At 47.5% G+C, this 21,176-nt stretch overlaps 1 long non-coding RNA gene across 2 annotated transcripts; it reads left to right on the forward strand.

Annotated features, from left to right (window-relative positions):
* The first annotated feature begins 312 nt into the window (after window positions 1-312).
* On the forward strand, window positions 313-18,393 carry LOC118688622 (uncharacterized). Of its 2 annotated transcripts, none has more exons than XR_004980492.1 (4): window positions 313-346; window positions 14,942-15,014; window positions 15,933-16,067; window positions 18,117-18,393. It is a non-coding gene; the product is annotated as an uncharacterized LOC118688622 (long non-coding RNA). The 2 variants fall into 2 exon arrangements; XR_004980491.1 differs by lacking the exon at window positions 313-346 and adding an exon at window positions 680-809.
* The last annotated feature ends 2,783 nt before the right edge of the window (window positions 18,394-21,176 follow it).

Raw genomic sequence — 21,176 nt, forward strand, 5'->3', positions numbered from 1 at the left:
TGCCGAGCCCTCGGGGCTGCCCCGCTCCAGCCAGGGGACACCCGGCCGGTCCCTGTGCCGCCCTCGGGGTCACCGAGCCCCGCCCGGTCCCTGTCCCCGGCCGGTCCCTGTCCTGTCCGGTCCCTCGCCCATCTCCCCGCCGCTCCCGCCCCGACGGCCGGCGCTCCGCTGGCCGTCCCATGGCAGCCCCGAAGGGAAACACTTACCGGGCTGGGCCGGGGTCACTCCGGGCTCCCGGGGAGGGGGGACGGGGCGGGACGGGCCGGGGGAAGGCAGCGGCCGCCAGCGGCGGGAGCTCGGCAGGGAGTGAGGCAGCGGGCAGGGGACGGCGGCGTTGCCGACTGCGGTGAGTCACTTCAGTCGGGACGGGCTCAGCCCATCGCGCTGGCCCCCGGCTCCGGGCGCCTCTTCCTCTCTCTCCAATCGCCGAGCGCGGCCGCTGTCGCCGCTCCCGGCGCTGCCCGGCTCCCCCGCCGCCGTCGGGGCGGCCCCGCGCCCGAGGCGCTGCGGGACCCCCGCCCCCGGTGCCCGCGTCCTCCCCCGGCCGCGCTCGGGGGGGCGGGAGGGGCCGGGCGGAGCTGGAGGTGAGCGGGACCCGCGGGGGGAGGACGCGGCCGAGCCCGGCCCGGCCCGGCCCGGCCCGGCGGGGCCGCTTCGCCCCCCGGCCCGGCGGGGAACAGCAGCGCGTCTGAAGGGGCGAGAACAAGCGCGCGGTTGTGGCGGGGACCCGACGTGAATCGCAGGCTGGCCCCTGAACCAGGTGGCAGCGGGAGGAATAACGGGATGCTCGGGAATAAAAGGGGAGCGAGGTGAGGAGGGGGGGGGGGGGAAGCAGGGGAGGCTGGTCCGGCAGAAACTGCAGCCCCATCGCTCAGGGGTGATGGAGAGGGGACCCATCCCGGCGGTGCCGTCCGCACTCACCTCGCACGAAGGAAAGCCAGGGGAGAAGCGGGCGGTGCACCCCGTCCTGTCCCTATCCCTGTCCCTTGTCCCGTGTCCCCGTCCCTCCCGCCGGCGGCCCCGGGGCTCCTTACCGGGGCTCCGCTCGTCCCCGCCGCCGCCTCGCCCCGACCTTCCCCGGGCACGCCTCGGCCCCCGCCGGGCATCGCCCGCCGCTCTCCGCCCGCGGTCAGCGCCCGGCACCGGCGTCCGCAGCAGAAAACCCAGTAGTCCCTTAATTAAAAATAATAATTTGAAAAAAAATTATATAAAAAAATAATTAAAAGCGTCTCAGTTTTTAAAGCAGAACTACATAATGTATTAATTGGTTGCTATTAGCATGCAGTTTTATTGAGCATAGCACACAGAAGTCTGATTGTAAGCGAGGAGTGTTTTCAATGAAAGTGGAGTTATTTTAGCTGCAGACATGTTTACATTTCTGTGGTTTAGTCTATAACTTTCTCTTTTTCTTGCTTCAGAATTCTGCTCCATGAAGCAAAGCCCTTAGCTCCCAGACATTCCAAAAAGTCTGCCAAAATAATAGGGGGGGAGAGGAGAAAAAAAGGGAGAAGGAATAAAAAAAAACACACACAGAGACCCCCAAGTCTGGGTCAGGCTCAGGGCTGGGTATGGGCAGAGCGAGTATACCCCCTCCTCACTCTCCCTCTCCAGTTAAAAAGCCTTCAGGGCTCCATTTCCTGTTTTTAAGGAAAAAATAAAGCGGGTCTAGGACTGATTTTAGACACTGCCTAGACCAGGGCTGGTGGGTGCCGAGGACCTTTAACTCTCTCGGTGCCAAAGAGTACCTGATAGCAGACATCCAGACAACCCCACACCTCCCTCCCTTGGACCAGCCCCAGCAGAAAGATGGGCTTTTCACCCCAAAGTGTGTTTTTTTTGGGTGACTAAGAACCCAGAGATCCCAAGCGACCACCTAGTGCTTGAATGAGCAGTGAAGAGGTAAAATACCCCAGAAGTGGCATTGAGTGCCCTCTGCTACTGCAGCACCCACCTATGGAGATCTCCTGGAGTCACTTCTCAGTGTTGGGGACAGTGTTGTCATCCACCCCACCTTCCCCTGGATGGGCAGCATCACTCATGTGGCCCTCAGCGAGTGGGTGTGAAAACAACCCGAGCTTCTGCACATTAAATCCGCAGCTTTGGAAAATCAAAACGGAGCAGTTCGGCTAAAATTAGGAGCACTCAGTAGTGAATGAAGCACGAAAGTCGTGGACGCCTCCCCACAAAAACTCCCGAGTCAAGTTTTCCACTCCAAGGCTTGGAAGGGTGTGATAGGAATAGAAAGAGGAGTGTTCAGAATAAAGCACCCCTGTAATGAAGAGTTGTGTCTCCAGGGAAGGGATGAGGAGAGGTGGCAGGACAGGGGATGCTGATGCACTGCCAGGAGCCACACAGGGCACCCTGTCCCAGTCCTGCCCCTCTGCCCTGGGAGGGAAAATCCTTGGATTTGCAACCAGGTGAGGCAGGGCAGGAAAATTCACAACGGTGTTTCTTGGCCCCCTGGCTCTCAACATTTGCCTCCCAACCTCATCCAAAGCATTTTTATGTGTGTGTCCCCTCCCCAGACTTTTTTATTTTTACATGCCAGATGACTCCTGTATATTTGGACCTCTTCCTTTTGAAGAAGCCAGAAAGCATTATGATTTCCCAATGCTTAAAAAAGAAAAGAAAACACCTTTCCCCCAAGATGTTTTATATTAATTTAAGTATCGGTTCCTGGTTCATGTCAGCCCCTTTCACAATGAAATGTCCTGCGTGGGCTGTCACACCTGCTAAATATAATCCTCTCATTCTTTTGATATTCTGCAAAGGGCCTTTAAAGGTTCACATCCTCCAGTCTGGAGGTTTAATTGCTTCATCTCGGATTTTTAAGAAGCCTTATAAATTTCTGATTTTTGTGGATTTCAAAGGGGCAGGGGGAGGGATGGGAGAGGGATGTGAGGGTGATGCTGAGCACTGCCCTGACACTGCAGGTCTTGTAGAAGCTCTGACCCTCCAGCCCGTCCCACAGCTTCTGCTCTTTGGGGCAGACAACTTGAGCTGGTTTTATGAGTTACCAATGAGTTAAATATGAAAATAGTAGCCTATTTCACTATGGTAAATGCTCACCAGGGAGGAAATCATAGATTCAGTTTTATAGAAGGTAATGGAGTGAGATTACCCACACTAATGTACTTAACTCTTCAGAGAACATAAATCCAGCAGGAGACAGCCCCAAACCAGTTGATCCCCAAAACAAACTGCAGCCAGCAGCAGTTTCATCCTTATGAGGTGCTGGTGGCACCAGCTCTACCCAGTGGAGCTGTGGTTAAAAACTCCTGGTCCAGAGGAGTGTGGTGCTTACAGAGCTCAGGATATTCCTGGAGCCAGAAAATGCCTGGCAGGGTGGGAACAGGAGGGCTGGGGGGGGGGGGGAAATCCTGCACCCCAAATCTTTGTACGCTGCACACAGCAGCTCTGGGTAACACAATGGCCAGAAATTCTCTGAAGTGTGATGCATAATTCCTGTTAAATGAGATAAAACAGCAGAGAGAGAGACACTCAGTGTGCTGACAGCTTTGTTCTGCACCCAGAGGTGGCTGCAGGAATGTTACCCATGGCAGGGCCCCCAAGATGCTGTGTTTGCAGCAAAGCCAGTGGGGTCACGTCCAGCTCTCAGTGAGTCCCCATGGCTCCATCTCCTGCATCACCTTCAGAGTTCAGGCACTCCCAGGGGCAGGGGACAGGCTGGCAGCCCCACCAGTTACCAGCACAGAGCACAGCTGGGCTCCCACGTGGAAAGCCCAAAAACCCCAATCTTCTGACCTTTCAAACCCTACCTGTGTGACTAAAATCCTCAGCCAGTGCTCCTGCAGAATGCAAGCAGTGGGAACATGAGGTAGGAAAGGGCTGCAGTCAGCTGGGGCTGGGCTCTTTCTCCAGCAGCACTGACACACCCAGAGCACACAGCCTCGAGCTGCACCAAGGGAAATCCAGGATGGATATCAGGGAAAAGGTTTTTCCAGCAAGGGTGAGAAAGTTCTGGAATGGCTGCCCGGGGAGGTGGTGGAGTCCCCATGCCTGGGTGTGTTTAACAAAGCCTGGATGTGGCACTGGGTGCCAGGGTTGAGTTGAGGGGTTGGGGCTGGGCTGGACTCGATGGCCTTGAAGGTCTCTTCCAACCCAGGGATTCTGGGAATTCTGGGAATTCTGGGAATGGCTCTGCACAACTCCCTGCCAGGAGGGGCACTGAGGGGAGGTCAGGCTTTGCTGCCATGTCCCAAGGGAAAGGAGGAGAGGAAATGGCCTCAGATTTAGGAAGGACCTTGAGACACTTGAGCACATCCAGAGGGGCCAAGGAGGCTGGAGAAGGGCTGGGAACACAAACCCTGTGAGGAAGCCCTGAGGGAGCTGGGGGTGCTCAGCCTGGAGCAAAGGAGACTCAGGGCTGCCCTCCTCACTCTGCACAGCTCCTGAAAGGGGCCTGGGCTCAGCTGGCCCTGGGCTCTTTCTCCAGCAGCACTGACACACCCAGAGCACACAGCCTCGAGCTGCACCAAGGGAAATCCAGGCTGGAGAGCAGGGAAAAGGTTTTTCCAGCAAGGGTGAGAAAGTTCTGGAATGGCTGCCCGGGGAGGTGGTGGAGTGCCCATGCCTGGGTGTGTTTAACAAAGCCTGGATGTGGCACTGGGTGCCAGGGTTGAGTTGAGGGGTTGGGGCTGGGCTGGACTCGATGGCCTTGAAGGTCTCTTCCAACCCAGGAATTCTGGGAATTCTGGGAATTCTGGGAATTCTGTGAGGCTGGAGCATCCCTTGCTGTGCCACCTTCCTGCCACCAGCCCCAGCTGCCATGGCCCTGCAGCTCAGTTGCTCTGTCACAGCAGATGTCCCCAGAGCTGACCCCAGTGCTGGTGCAGGGACAAGGTCCACCCCAAAGGCTCATTCCTGGAGCTTTCTCTCAGGAGGAAATTTCAGAGCAGGTGGGTCTTCGAGTGCTGCCTCTTGCTCAGGAGCGTTGTGGGGAAAGAAAAAAAGTGGTCATGTCATTTTCCATCTCCTTAAACACAATTTTCAAAATGCAATTTCGAAACAAGCGATAAAAATCAAACAAATTGTCATACCTGGATCAAGAAAAAGAAATCCCATAACCAGCACTTTTCCCATATTTCTTCCAGAGCAGTGGAAGAAACACATTTAGGAACTGGTGCAGCCTCAGATAATTTTGAGTCTTAATGGCAGAATTAGGGACTGAAGCACTCAAAGGATGCAAAACTTGCTATGGTTTTAGGCTGCTGCTGTGTTCATCACTAAACCACATCCCCAAGTGCCACATCCACGTGTTTTTTGCAGATTTCCATGGACAGCAATTCCACCACAGGCCTGCACAGCCCATTCCAGTGCTTGCTTCACCCTTTCAGTGAAGAATTTTCCCCTAATAACAGCCTAAGCCTCCCGAGGTGCAGCCTGAGGCTGTTTCCTCTTTCCTGTCACTTTTTACCTGGGGGAAAAGACCAAGCCCCACCTGGTTATGACCTTTCATGTGGTTGTAGAGAGCACTATGGTCCTCCCTGAGCCTCCTTTTCCCCAGGTTAAACAACCAATTAATTCAAAAAAACTACATAAAGAAGGATAATAATGCCAAGTTCATAGCATTAATCATTGTAGTTATTATCAATGAAATGGGATATATGAATAAATAAATATCATTTCTTTTGATAGGAAACAACAGGAATAGAGCCCAGATTATTTTATTTTTTTCCCCACTGGCAAAATGCAATTCCAGCACCTGATTTTTTTTTTTCTCATTAGAAGCAGAAAGAATTAACATTTTACCTATGAAAATACCATTTAGGATGAACAAGTCAGGCAACAAAGAGGGGACACCTTTATAAATATTACCTCTCACAGGTGTGGGTGACATTCACTAATGAAGGTTCCCTTATGTAAAAATGACATTTAATTCAGGAGAGATAGGCAGTTATAGAGACACCTCCTGTTGCCTGGATGTGAACAGGAAACTCTTTTTCAAGGAGCAGAAATTATGGCTTTTTCCAGCACTCATGGATTTGTTTTGGTCCCAGACTGGACATCTCAATATCATTGTGGCAATCTCTGAAAAGACTCTGGTGTCCCTCCTATGAGAGAAATACTTTTAATTGGGGAAGGAAAGATGATTTCTATTTAAAAGCTCTGAAGTGGCAAAAGAAAGGATTTAATTTGGAACTTACCTGTGTAAGCATCTGGTTAGATAATGTGGTTGAGTGAAGGGGATATTGATCACCAAGATATTCAGTATCAGTGATTATTCAGGACTGCTGTGTCAATTTGAAAGAATTCACACTCTTTCCCAAGCAATGGGCTGAAAGGAAAGTGAGATAATTTGTTGATTTTCATTCTTAGGGTTTGTTTGTTTTTTTTTTTCTGCTTACACTCATAGCTGAGTTCAAAAAACATTATGTTGGCAGGAAGGGTCCAGGGAACACTTGAAACTCCCATGAATTCAGAAGGGGTTTTATGAGGCTACAAGAAATTATAGAAAAAAATTTTTAAAATTCCAAAGTTCTGATCTGAGTGATTGGAGAGATGGGATGCTTGCCTGAATCTCTCCTAAATATCTCGAATCTCCAAAATAAAGTGAAACTCTTTGATTTTTTTCCCCTGTATTTTGGCAAATAAGTCCCAAAAGAGAAAAATCTGGATAACAGTCCAAAGGCAAACTGGAATAATGGTGAAATAAACTCTCTGTGCAAATTTCTGTGACCAGAACTGAACTCCTCACTCCTTCTCAGTTTGGGCTTGGGGAGAAGAATTTGTGCTTTTTCCTATTTTAACCAAAGCATTTCCCTTCCTCTCTCCAAAGGGGCATTTCTTGGCATCACTGCTGAGATTCAAGGAATAACTCAGCCAGTGAATCAATGCAGAAAGGCTGAGTGGAGCATCTTTGTAAGAACTGCAAAGTTCTCCAGCCACATGGTGAAAATTAAAAATAAGAAAGCTAAAGGTAGAAGTATTTTCGAAAACAAGAAAAGGAAGTCAAAGTTAGGGTAGATGGCAAAATGTCATAATTTAAAAATATTTACTGGTGAATAATCTAACCAGAATAAAAAATAAATTTATAGTGTCAGAATAAAAAATAGCTGATGAGTAATGGATGAAGACAAGGCTGACCAAAAATTAAATGTTTACACTTCAATAGAAAGCAATTAATAAGTGTAAATACATAAAGTTACTTGCTCATAATTTTCTTAAATACTTACATTTTTGCATTCCCTTGGATGCCTTGGTGCATGGTGATCCCTGAGGAGACCATAGCTCAATGCAAATGTAATCCAGTGGAGAATTAATATCCAGATAAGCATCATTTTTATGGGATTTAAACTTGTGAACTGTCATCTCTCTCTTCTTTACATTAGTCTGCTTCTCTGCTTTCTCTATTTGTCATGGTACCTGGGAAAAAACTTGAATTTTGCCTTCAAGTCTGTGGAATTGGTGTTGTTCACGCACAAGTGTAAATCCAGCTTTGTTAACAGATCTTCATGAGCACACAGCTCTAAGAAAGGTGATATTTCTCTATATTAATCATTTTTCAGCTATTCCCATACATAATCCCACCATTTTCTCTTTTATTTGGCTGATTCTCACAAGTTTTCCTCAGCATTTCTACTTGCCTATGATATGCACTAGAGAAACAATTATAATAATTTCAGAGAAATGCCTGAAATTATAGTCAGAGGCAGAAAAAAAACAAAAAACAACAACAAAAAAAAAAACCATCAGCATCCCCCAGGACCTGAATCTCCAAAATCTCTGTGATACACAAATGGGAAAAACTTGATTTTCCACAGCTGCCACTCTGCTGCACACATCAAAGCAGTCACAGACACACAAACACACATTTGTTTCCACACCTGCCTCGTGGCAGTGGTGCAAACAAGTCCCAGAGATGCCCCAAAAAAGCCATTTTTGTGTGTCTGCAGGCAGGGCAGAGCTGGCCGTGCAGGTGCCTCGGCACAGAGGGCTCTGTGGTGCGGGAGGCTGCAGAAGGTGACTCAGCTGGAGATGTGACACTGAGTCACCCTCTGGAGGAGCCACCCCTGCTCCAGCTGCTGAATCAACGCCCTGGAGCACAGGGTGGCAGCTCTGCAGTGGCAGCAGGTGGAGGGGAGAGGGGACACAGGGGCTGTGGCTGATCCTGGATGTCCCCATGTGGCTGGTGGCACATGTCCTGCATGTCCCCAGGCTCAGCCATGGGCAGCTTTAACAGCTGGAGGTGGCACTCGCTGCTCTGGGCTGGGTGACAAGGTGGGCATCACACACAGCCAGGACTCAAGACCTTGGAGGCTTTTCCAGCCTTAATCATTCTCTATTTCGTGTTTCTTTCAGAGATGATAAAAAATGAAGATGTTTCAATCAGGGCAGCCCTGTGGACTGGATTAAGTGATGTCTGTTTGTTCTGTCACAGATTAAAAAAATTACATGTTCAACCCTGCTGGTTTTTGACTGAAAGCCCCAGAAAAAAAAACTTTGGATTATCCCACAAAGAAATGTGGTTTCCTTGATTTTGTATCTGAGACCTTGAACTAACTGAAGAACACTGAAAGATGCTTGTAGGTCAAGACAGGAGCAGCCTCACCTGAACCATTTATTGCAAAAAAGAAAAGTATTCCAAACATATCTCACCCTGAAATCTGCTTCTGACACCATGGTTTAGAGCAAAATAAAATTGCAAAATTACAGAAAGGTTTTTGTGGGAAGGGACATTAAAGATCCTCCAGTGCCACCCCTGCCATGGCAGGGACACCTCCCACTGTCCCAGGCTGCTCCAGCCCCAGTGTCCAACCTGGCCTTGGGCACTGCCAGGGATCCAGGGGCAGCCCCAGCTGCTCTCCCCACCCTCACAGGGAGGAATTCCTCCCAATATCTGACCCAAATTTCCCCTCTTTCAGTTTGAAGCCATTTCCTCTTGTCCTGTCACTCCAATTCCTGATGAATTGTCCCTCTCCAGCTTCCCTGTAGCCCCTTCAGACCCTGGAAGTTGCTCTGAGGTCTCCACACAACCTTCTCTTCTCCAGACTGAACAGCCCCAACTCTTCCATCCTGTCTCCACAGGGGAGCTGCTCCTTATCAATCCCTTATCAACCTCATGGCCTCCTCTGGACTTGCCCCAACATTTCCATGGCCTTCAAAACACGAGAATAAGTTATTCAAACCAATGTCGAAACCCAGGGCACACAGGGAATATTTCTCTGTCTGCTCTGGGGTGCCCTGACCCCCAGGGGAGCACTGACTTTGACCCTCATCCATGGAGAAAGTTTCCCAGACTTCAAGATAAACCAGAATCCACAAAAGTGTGGAACAGATTATAGAGAGTAGTGCAGGTGCATCACTTGGTGAGAAATTGAGGTTTTGGAGTTTTTAGTATGTTGTGGATGGAAGCAAGATGGAGGGCACAGGGTGTTGTCCTGGGTTTCTTCTTCATGCTTCTTCTTCCTCCTTCTCCATGGGTTTGGGTGGCATTTTGTAATTGGGCAGAAAAGTCCCCATTGCAGCTCTTTGGGATCAGTTATTGGGTTAAAAGGGAAAATAATCCAGGTGTCAGTTCTTCATTGGATAGTTTAGCCTTAAAAGACCTTGTAACAAGAGATTGTTGGCCATTTTGTGCCTTCTAATGAAAAGCTGCAGAACTCACAGCAGTGAGACTGTGTTACTGATAAGAAATAATAAACACCTGAGTGTGAACATGAAACACCATCTCAAGTGCCTTCAATCCAGACCCAGAGAAACCCACAACTGGTACCCCCACAACCCAAGATCTGATTTATTTTATGTCAAACTACACATGTAGCAGGGCTGGACATGGGGATCTGCTGTGATGTGGCTCCTGAAGGATGATGGATTCCGAAGCCATGATGGCTTTGCTGGAAGGATGAAGAAAGACTTTGAGGTGATCTTGCTCATACCTTTTTGTTGACACTCATGAGTTGGATCAAGGTCATGGCAAGGCCTTCCACATTCTGGAAAATACCAAGAGGAATGTCAAGAAAAGGGCAGCAGATGATGCTAAGACAGTGACACAAAACAACTGTAAGAAATTTTTGCTACCATTCAGCAGAATAGATGATGATGATTGATCCCATCTGGCTTAAAGATTTAGGAGATCAATACATTCTTGGATAGACACTCTGAAATAGCTGTTAGTGGTGATATGAAGCTTGCAAACACTCACCTCAGCTGACGTGTCAAAATTCTGACCTGATTTACAGCTCAGAAAATCCCTGTTTTAGTGAAATGAGTCCTCACTGTTAGGATGGACTCAAATGATTTCAGAGGTCTTTTCCAGACTATCTGGTTGTGTGATTCTGTGAAGCAGTAGGAGGAAAACCACTTCCTGTGATCAGGACAAGAGAATTTTTTAAATTTATTTCTGCCCATAGCAGGGCAGTTGGAATAAGATGATCTTTAAGGTCCCTTCCAACCCAGACCATTCTGTGATTCTGTGATCAAATTATTGCGCTGTCTGCTGTCATCATTTGGATTTTCAATGAGAGCCCCGTTTTGATCTGGCAGCTTTTTGGTTTAGTTTCCCTTTTTGAAATTTGAGAAAATATTTGCACTGTTATTTCAAACATTTCAAGCATTTCAAAGTTTACCATAATGAAAAATTGGGCTAATGTATTGAAAAGTTTGCTCAAGTAGGTGGATGTTTTTTAATGGAAAGAACAGTTGGTTCTGCAGAAGCATGGGAATTTTTAGCAAGTACTGCATTCAAAAAGGAGTGAAAGTGTTCCTGTTTTTCCAACCAATCTGCCATTCACACAAAAGCAGGCAGAAGGGCATGTTCTCAATGGGACAATAGCCATTTTCTGGAGAGCAAAAGGAAAACATAAAGTGTGGTGTTAGAACAGGAGAGATGAAAAGATAAGATTTAGGAAAAAAAGGAACAAAAAAAGAAAAGTGGAGGGAAATTTGCACAGCTGTTTCTGGACTAAAACAAGAACTTTTTCTGTAGAAAAAGTGTGTGCAAACTGCAGCAAATCCCAGGACAAGGTGGTGGAATTGCAAGCCTGGGAAAGCCTTACTTTTTTTTTTTTGCTTATAATGCACAAAAGCATCTTTCTGTGGAAACGAGCCCTCTCTGATCTTTTCATTCTCTTGACACAGAAATAAAACAACTTAAGAGTCAAATAAAAAGCTGGGAACAGAACAAGCAGTCTGAAACTATATCACACCAGATAAAATTCCCTGGAATTATCTGTGAATTCATTGAGACTGTATTTTATGTTTTGCTTCAAGACAACTGCTTTGTTGAGGAGGTAATGTGTAGATTAAGACAGGACACTTAAACTCCAAAGTCCCCTCGGAGAGTTCTTTCTGGTATAAATCTGCCCTCCTTTAACTTGGATTATAAACAAACTCCATGATATGCACCTGGTTCTGGCAGGGTCTCTATTATTTCACTCCCAAAAGCAGCTTTATAAAGAGAACACACTGCATTTCAACAGCAATATAAATAATGTTGCAGTTGGGGATCTCTTGCGCCGCTTTCATTTTTCTTTCTTCCCTTTTCATCTGAACTGAACCACACCTCTCTAAAAATACTCACTTTCTTAATGAAAACCATATTTTTGGGCATTGCCCCCCCCCCCCCCCACCCTCGTGTGCATGACCTGTTGAAATGCCTGCACAATCTTTAATGTCAGATTCAGACGACACATGTCTTATGAAAAAGTCTGGGACTCAGCTCTCAGCGGGGCCTCCCAGATCTGTCCCACGTCTTTATGAGAAAGAGGGACAAAACCTTCTGGTTTTGGCATTTTATATTGGAGTCTGCTCTAAGCTAGGCAAGAAGGGAAAAAAAAAAAAAAACACCAGAAAAAAAAAAAAGAAAGAAGGAAAAAAAATAGCAACGTAGAGTCTAGACAGAAGAGATTGGGTTGAAATCTGGAAGCTATTCAGTGAGGCTACGGCACATGGCAGCTTGACTGCAGAAAGAGATCACATTACGCTGCCTAATTACACATGAAAAATGTACACATCACTTTTCTTAAACGCTTGGAAAATAGATGTTCAGATGGCAACTGCGAGCCAGTAACTGAGCCAGTCGTACATACTTGGAACGCCTCACAAACGGCATTTCTAAAGCCTGCAGGTTTTTGGTTTTTTTGTGTGTGTTTTTTTTACAATGTAATTACTCTCTGTGTGTGTGTGTGTGTGTGTGTGTGTATGTGTGTGTTCATAAAACAACTTCTAAAAAAGGCTTTCTAAATTTAGCAGGCGGTTGTGCTGCAGGAGCATGAAAGGTGAAAATCCAGCATGTAAGAAGGAGGAAGGAGGGCCTAATCCTGACTCCTCATGAACCAGTTCAGCCAGCTTTCCTTGGAAGTTTGGTTGATCCACAGGCTCATCTGCTTGTGTGCTGGGAGCAAATGCCCTGGGGTTTAGACCTCCAATGGGAACATCCCATGGGAGCAAAGACAAGCAGATGCCCGGGTATTTGCAGCACCTATGGCCCTGAGGTTGTATGTTTATATCCTGCCTAGGAAATGTTTAAAAGAGAAGTTTCTCCTTTCTCATGGACAAAAGAGAGGGGGAAAATAATCTCATTTATTGTGTTGTTTGAGCATGGAGCTCTCCTGTCATCGCCTCCTCCTGACCTTGTGGCTCAGGGCTGATGGCTCCTGTTCTGCCCCACTCCTTCCATGCTCCTGCCAGTGATGGGTTAAAGGAACCCAGAGATAAGTTTGATGGAGTTATGCTTTTGTTTCCATCTCTTTGGATGGCATCTGCTCTTCTTTTTAGCTTAAACACAAATGCTCAAAGACAGGATACAAATAGGGCTTGGACTAGGTCATCTCCAGAGGTCCCTTCAACTCTAAATACTCTGTGCTTCTGTGATTTTGTGATTTTGTGACTTCTCCAAGGGAGAAAACAGTTTTCCAAGCTGTTTCCAAAGATTTGCCAGTTCAATCCAGCTAACAAGACCCATGGAAATGGATTTTCCAGGGGGAAATGTCCATATGTCCATCTGCCTCCCAGACTTTACATTTCCTAGAAGACTGATCAGAGCAAGCTCCTCCAAGAGCACGAGTGCCCAATCCTGCCCTCGGTGCCAGTCTGGGTGAGCACAGAATAAAAAACAATCCCCAAAGCCCTGTCTAGTAGCCAGGCTCTCCATGTGACTACTCCCTCAGAGTGCCTTTGAGTCCTTCCCTCCTGGAGCCAGCGGCCAGTCAGACCTTGGCTGAACTGTTAATCCTTCCAGACAAAGAGGAAAGAACATCTTGTAAAGTTTTGTTGCTGTTGTTATTGTTAAAACGGACTAAGCACGGAGCAACTGGCCAAGCTATCTGGCAGAAGTGACCCGCAGAAAAGTCTTTCAGAAGGAAAAAAAAATGATCTTTTCTGGAGATGGGACTAAGCTTCCCCAGGTCAGGGGCAAGAACTGCACTAATCCAGCTACTCCCAGTTGCAATATGGGTTGTTGAGCTGATTATTTCATCACTGTCCTCTGCAGGACTTTCCTCGGATTCTCCCTTTTATGGCTGGGGAAAAAACAAAAGGTGCTTTGCTATTTGCACAGCCTGAGCCTGCTGGAGTCCTGCATGAGAAATACCAGTCACATGAAAAGTAGATGGGGCAGAATTTGGGTTGGAAATCACTCTGCTCTGGCCAGGGGCAGCTCTCCTGCAGGAGGGAAGGATGGGGGCTCTGCCAGACCCTCCACAGGAGCTGGGATGTGGGTACAAGTGGGAGCCACGACCACATTAAGGCTGTTCTCCTTTAGAACAGGCAGGAACCATTGTGGGCAAGGGCTTCCTTCCCAGGTTAAGCCTCTGCAGAGGTTTGGAGTGGATGGATGGACAGACCCAGCCTGGCCTCTGCTCCTCTGGGTATTTCCCCATGGTGTGTTTTGTGTCCCGCTGCGGTCGGAGGCAGCAGCACCAAACTCTGAGAGTCCTTCAGCACAGCAAGGCCTCCTCTTCCAGAAGGGTCAGCCTTGGGTGTAATTTATGAGGGTTGTGGTAGCCCTGCTACCCTCTGGCTGCTTGTGATGAATTTTAAATCAAGTGAATATTTTGTGCTCGCTGGCGAAGGGGGGGAGGAATGATGGCAGGAAACAAATCGCTTCCTCTTGGTCATTCCTCTCGCCACAGCCACACTATTTTTAACAAATCTTATTAAAAATTATACAACCCTGTGTTTTCTGGAATCTGTTTTATTGAGCAAGTACAAAACAAACCAAAGAGTGGAAAAATGCACCATTTGGAGCGGCTCCTTTTGCTGCAACTGATTTAGCAAAACAAGCCACAGGGGAACGCGAGCAGCTTTCTAGAGCTGCTTCCTGCGGCCATCCCTCCATGTGGAAGAGAGGAATATTTTACCAGCTGCATCACTTCATGCAATAGTAAATTATTCTAAGTGTGCTGGTCACCACAAAATACACTGTCTTGGGAGGTTATTCCCATTATCAGAGTTATTTGTTTAATTTCTTGCTGCAGCCAGCTTTAAACAGCATCTTTTCCAAAAATATCGTCCAACCCATGGGTGTCTGCTTAGCAGAAGGGGCTGAAACTGAAAACAGACCCTCCAGATTTGGGCATTTCCTAGGTCAGGGTCAGCTGGGACAAGATTTTGATGGAGGGAAATTCTTCTTACAAATTACTTTCAAGATTCCTGGTGTCTAGTGTGTAACCATCTAGGAATTATTAATAAATTTGGAATTCTTAGGAGCAAATGTGAAAAATTGCTTTGTCTGCAGCTGTGTCTGGTGGCAAGAGGTGAAGCTGATGATTAGATAATCTTAGTATCAGCTGTCTGTTCATTCAGGTGTCTCACCCTCACTGCACTGGGCCATTCCTTACCACTCCTCACTTGCAAAGACTGAATTTTGTACTCAGAGATTTTGTATAAATGCAGAAGACATCAAAGTTGCAAACAAATGTAAATTTGGGCTCTGACTATTCCAAATATTTACATGCCTAACTTGAAATTATTTCAACAGGGTTTAGGTGCCAGAAGATCTTGATGAAGCTTTTCTGGATCAGAAATAAAACTTCAAGGTCACATTATCACAGGTATTGCTCTATGACACCCTTGGCACAAGAAAGGGATCTTCTTTTGAATTTGCTGTCCCCACCCACAAAATTTTTGTCTCCATTTGTGAAAGCACACTTTAGTCGGTTTGGCTTGGAGGAATCTCATTAAAGGTTTGGGAGAAGGGGCAGGAATTTTCTATTTAATCTCTTATGTCTTATCACTACCAGTAAGAGCAATGATGTTCATTATGATGGAGGGTTAAATAGTTGCCCCACTCATTTTGTTTAGGCTTCAAAAAAATTGCTAACAAGCCCATCAATTACTGATCTGGATCAGATACAATTATTATCCAATATAATCAAAACCAAAAGGTTCTGTATTCTTTGAGATCCACCAGCATGTATCTTGATATGTTCCTCCTGTTAACCCTAAAATGAAAGATATTTTATGAGATTTTAGACAAATAGCATTGTAATAATAAATGTATTTATTTATAAATATTTTATTAGCTATTAGAATAGCTTCAATCTCTTGATAATGAAAACATTTAGAACACCTTGCTCTCATATCTCTGAAGAAGTACCTCAGAAATCTCACCATGGCACCTGAACATTTTCAGCCCTGGGTAACAAATCTAAAGTAGAAGTTGTCCCATATTTCTCTCCCTGTGGGAATCACAGGTTGTGTGGCTTTTACTGGTTAGGGCTCATTTATTTTTATTTAGAGATAGAAGATGAAGTCACCTTAGATATTCAACTGTGTATTTTATCCAGAATGTTTTTTCCATTGGTTTCCTTGCCTACAGATCATTCCAGGAGATTTGTACCTCAATGTGAAACAGGTTATCCCTCTCTCAGAGATGTTTGCAATTTACAGTGACTTCAAGAGATAACAAAGCTGTTGGTTTGGGGTTTTTTGGGGATATTAAGCTTAATTATCATGCTTGTTGCTTTCAGGTCACATCCTCAGGATCACCTCTTCCAGGAGGTTGCTCCAACACCTGTGACAGCAGCAAACAGGGATCTGTCCTGCACTGGGGACCAGTGATTCCCTGGAATTGTGCCTACAGACTGCAGGAGCCTGGATCTGAGGTTAGCACCTGGATTAATCCTGAAGGAAATCCTGGAGGTCTTAAAATAAATAGCTCCTGTATGAAGACTTTCCCAAAATCTGAGATGCATTTAATGGTAAGAGGCCCAACATCTGCTGGGAGAGACTCATCCAAAGAACAAGGAAATTCTTGAATCCAGATGATCTGAAACCCAGGCTGAGCTTAAATGGAGCTCCTGGCCAGTGAGGATGTTTTGGGTAACTGAGGCCTCTCTGCTAACAAGGTGCTGACACTGACCTAACTGCAGGATGGAGGATAAAAAATGATAAGAAACCAATCAAACAAACAAAAAAAATGACAGAAGAAATAGCACCATACAGAGTTTCAAGCATGAGGCAGAAAAGTGACGAGCAATTCAGCAGGAAAACCTGTTTAATCTCCACCTAAAGGCTTGCTCAGGGGACCTGAGGGTTAGGAAGGAACAGTGGCCCTTGCAAAGGCCAAAGAGTGACAGCCCAGAGCAGAGGGATCCACACTGCTCATGGCACAGAGCCCACCAGAGTGAGGGAGCAGATCATCAGCCAAAGGGAGAGCAGCAGCAGGCTCAGGCCCTAAATCCCCTTGGCTGGGACAGCTGCCTGCTACCAGCAAAGTCCAAGGAAAGATCAGTGACTGAGGTCACTGGCAATTTTGGAATGACAGAAAGGCCCACTTAACTCTTTGCAGGCTGTTACCACCAACATTTCTCCTAAGAAAATCCTCTTTTTGCTAATGCCACCTCTGCAGTTTGGGATAAAATTTCCCATCAGCCCAGAGGAGCACATGCTCACAGTGAGCAGAGGACACCCCTACTCAAAATCTTGTCCCACTGTTCTTCTAGCCCCAAAACAAGGAAAATTTTTTAGTAATGTTTACTGGAACCAAAGGCTTTTGCTGCCTTTTTTGCATTTGGGGTATCCCAGGAGGGCTCCACACCTCACAGATGGAGTCCCTAACAGGATGCAGCAAAGGTAAACAGACAGAAAATGAGGAATAGCTTATTTAGCTGAAACTGAAGAAGGGCTGTAGGTCAGGAGGAAAGATCACTCAAGCTGGAGTACAGCCAGGACACCAAAGGCAGACCTTTAAAACCTGAGGGGGAAACCCCCAAACCTTTAAAACCTGAGGGGCAAAACCCCAAACCTTTAAAACCTGAGGGGGAAACCCCCAAACCTTTAAGATCTTTATGAATGCAGTTGGGAGTCATGGACACACTCAGTTTCTCCTTTCTCCTTGACCTGTGGCAACTCCACAGCCAATGAAAAGAAAGTGGGGACTTCTAAATGGCTGTGGAACGTGATCCAAACTGCCCAGAGTCCTGCAGGTTCCATTTGTGCATCCCCCATGCGGGGTGACAGCAGGCTGGGGGTTCAACACAAACAGGGTCTTCTTCATGAATCCTTTCCAAAATCTCCATATGGATATACCCTGCAGGAAGACACAATTTCTCCCTGGCAGTGGCTACTTATGAAAGCCTGATACATTTAATTCTGGGAAAAAAGGTGTCTTTGGGTTAAATAAAACAAAATAAAACCAGCCCACCTCAAAACGCTAGTTCCATGGTGTATAGAAAACTGTGGGAACCCTGTTAAAAAGTGCCACTGTATTAAGTTGTGCAGTTGGGTTTCCTTCTAATTTCTGTGTTCTTTTGTCCCAATTTAAAGTGAGGACAAGAATGTTTCTCAAACCAGCTTTGTGCTGACATTTGACAATTCGGGATACACATCCTCGGAATTTTTATAAAGTGCAATTCTTAAATATTATTTTTCCAAAATGCTGCCCAGAGGAGCCATTCTGGCTGATCAAACAGCCCCTGGAACTGCAGTAAATGCTCACACAGCATTCCTGCAAACAGGGCCTCGTATGAAAACCAAACACCGCAGGGGCACTGTGAAACACCAGTTAGCACCTTTATAAAAGCCTGCTCCCGAGGTTAACTGCACTGCAGCCCTGGCAGATCACAGAACTGAGAGGCTTGTACGAGCACAGGGTGGAATTGTGTTAATTTGTCTCAGAGGGTGCAATTGCAATGGTCCTTTCTTGTCTTCAGAGGAATCCAGCTCGGAGACGATGCACGCCAGGAGGGTTTTTATGGGAACCTGCTTCGGCAGGGGGGTGCTCCTGCTTTCACACAGCTGCTCTTATGCCCTTCAATCTGCACAAGACTGTCTGAAGAGGAAATACAAAGGTCTACACTGAAATTTGCTCTGTGATCCAAGTGATCCAAGCAATGTTTTGTCCTTACGCCGCGTCGGGTCTTTGGCACGGTGAGATGTCTATGCCTGCTTGGGAAAAGACAAGGCAAACAATTAAAGAGCTGAAATCCACTCTGCTTCCTTCCTTTCTTGTGTTTTCTTTTGCCAGCCACACAATATTCTCTCAGAGAAATCTGCAAGCCATCAAGTGCAGCAGGCAGTGTTTGCTGGGAGCTGAGCCGTGTGTTTGGTGGGACCCTCCCCAGTGGGGTTTGGATTTCCTCCCCAGTGGGGTTTGGATCCCCTCCCCAGTGGGGTTGGGACCCTCTCCCCAGTGGGGTTTGGATCCCCTCCCCAGCAGGGCTGGGACCCCCCTGCAGTGCTGCACACACACAAAGTTCCTGCAGGGCAGGTGAACACAAGGCTCAGACTAATCCAGCATCTTGAGGCTGCCAAAGGTGTGATCCCACTCCCAGACCTGCTCTGGAATGGGGCCTCAGAGCTGTTTTGTAGAGTGAGATTCTTTTTGTCTTTAAAGCAGGTCTGGAGTGTGATGGAGCCCAGAAATTAACCCTGCCCTGGGCTGGTCCCACAGCCTGGGCAGCAGGAGAGGGATTGGGATTGTGCCCCCTCAGGTGATTTCCCACCTGCAGAGCTGCCCCAGGCCTGGGCCCAGCCCAGGGAGGAGCTGGAGCTGCTGCAGAGAGCCCAGAGGAGGCTCCAGGATGAGCAGAGGGATGGAGCAGCTCTGCTGGGAGGAAAGGCTGGCACAGCTGGGATTGTTCACCTGCACAGGAGAAGCTTTGGGCTGAGCTCAGGGTGGCCTTGCAGGGCCTGCAGGAGCCCCAGGAAAGATGGAAAGAGAATATTCACAAGGGCAGGGTGTGACAGGACACAGGGAGATGAGAAAAAGGGAAAGAGAGTAGGATTAGATGAAATATTAGGAAGAAATTCTTTACTATGAGGGTGGGCAGGCCCTGGCACAGGGTGCCCAGAGCAGCTGTGGCTGCCCCTGGATCCCTGGCAGTGCCCAAGGCCAGGTTGGACACTGGGGCTTGGAGCAGCCTGGGACAGTGGAAGGTGTCCCAGCTGATCTTTAATGTCCCTTTCAACTGAAGCCATTCTATGATTCTGTAATTCCCTAATTCTGTGGGAATTCATAGCAGTAGTGTGACCTTCTGCTCAGTGGTGACAGCCTGGGATGGCCTCACATTGCCTTTGCTCCAAAATTCTCTCATTCCTTGTGGTCAGTGCACCAGCTCCCCTGGCAGGGGGGTCACACTCCAGCAATGAGGAACCCACAGAGTTCATGAAGACTGAGGCAAAAGGAGGAGCTGACCCCAATTTTCATAGTCCAAGCAACATTTCCTAACCCCTGGAACATCATTCCCCTCAAGAACAAAACTCTGCCTCACCTCATGCTCCTCTTTTCACCTTTATGGCCCCTCATCCTGGCAGGCTTTTGGGAACTTTCAATTTAAATGGGAACTCTGGAGTATCTCCTGCCCTTAGTAAATAACACACAAGCTGATAAATTGTTAAAAAAGCAGCGAGGCCTTGCCAAGAGGCTTCGATGGTGAGACATTTGTTTTTGGAAAAGCCTCTGCTCAGCCCAGGCCTCGTGCATGCTCAATCACACAGAGAAACATTCACTGCAGGATATATTTTTAGGCAGTTTTTCAAGTGGCAGATTTCCACAGGGGTACAGCACTTGTCCTGTGGTAATTAAGTGAACAGAAAATATGAGTCTGGAGCAGGCCTGGCTCATGGTGGAGGGAACGTGTTACACCCAAGTTCAGGAGAGGAGCAGGGGCTCTCTCTGTGTGGGCTGCACAAGACTGAGCACATTACACACAGATTTGGCCACCACCAGCAAGAAAGGCCTCGAGCTTCCCTCACACTGTGTAGCTTTCAGCTGAGCAGGATGCTGCTTGGCTGCTCCAAAAGAGGGGAATAAAACACGTAGGAGTCAATCACAGGTTGGATTTAAAAGGGGATTCGTGTGACAGCCAGGGAGCTGAGGGGTGGTGGAAAAGATGATGGGTACCACAGCTCCTGTGGAGCCAAGTTGCACAGATTGGAGTGTGACACATCTCCCAGCTTGGATCTGCAGTGACTCCAGGGCTGGAGGCTGCCCTTCCATCCATGAAAAGACTGGATAAAAAATCTGGATGTGGCACTGAGTACCAGGGTTTAGTTGAGGGGTTGGGACTGGGTTGGACTCGATGATCTTGAAGGTCTCTTCCCACCGGGTCATTTTGCGAATTCTGTGATCCAGCACCTGCCAGGGCAGCCTCCACCTCCTCCTTTTGCTCTGAGTCTTGGTGGGGTTTTGGAACAAAACCAAGGGTGGCTGCTGAGGTGAGTCCTCCAGCAGGGAAGCTCTGTCCCTCCCACTGCCCTCTCTCCCTGGCCTTGTGGATGGGGAGCCTGAGCATCCCAAAAATGCAGGCAGGGCTGGTGCCTTGCTCCTTAAAGCATATATTGGAGTCACCAGGGATGGATTTCAGCAGGTCCCAGAGGGCTCTGCTGAATGAGAGGCTCACAGAACAGGATGGGAAGTCATTCACAGCAAAGGTTGGGGGGTTTTGGCTGTTTTTTAACAGGCAGAATGTTGTTGGCTTGGAAAGATCCTTCCCACACATCCTCACTCAAGACAGGGAAGAGTTGGAGTAGGAGTTTTAAAGGCAAACCAAGTGGAACTCAGCCTTTAAAAGTTGTGATTCCTTGAAGAATTCTTGCCATTTTTTTTAGTTCCCTGGGCTAGTAAAGGGCCAGATGCAGCTTTAGCACCATTCCAGGGGCTTTGCTGAGTCCCTGGTGTGGCACTCGCCTGTCTCAAACACCACACATCTGCTGTGTCCCCTACACAGGGACAATCCCCCACAGGATGGTGGGAGAAGTTTTCATCATGT

The sequence above is a fragment of the Molothrus ater genome, chromosome 2 (assembly GCF_012460135.2).
Source record: "Molothrus ater isolate BHLD 08-10-18 breed brown headed cowbird chromosome 2, BPBGC_Mater_1.1, whole genome shotgun sequence".
Taxonomy (NCBI): Eukaryota; Metazoa; Chordata; class Aves; order Passeriformes; family Icteridae; genus Molothrus; species Molothrus ater.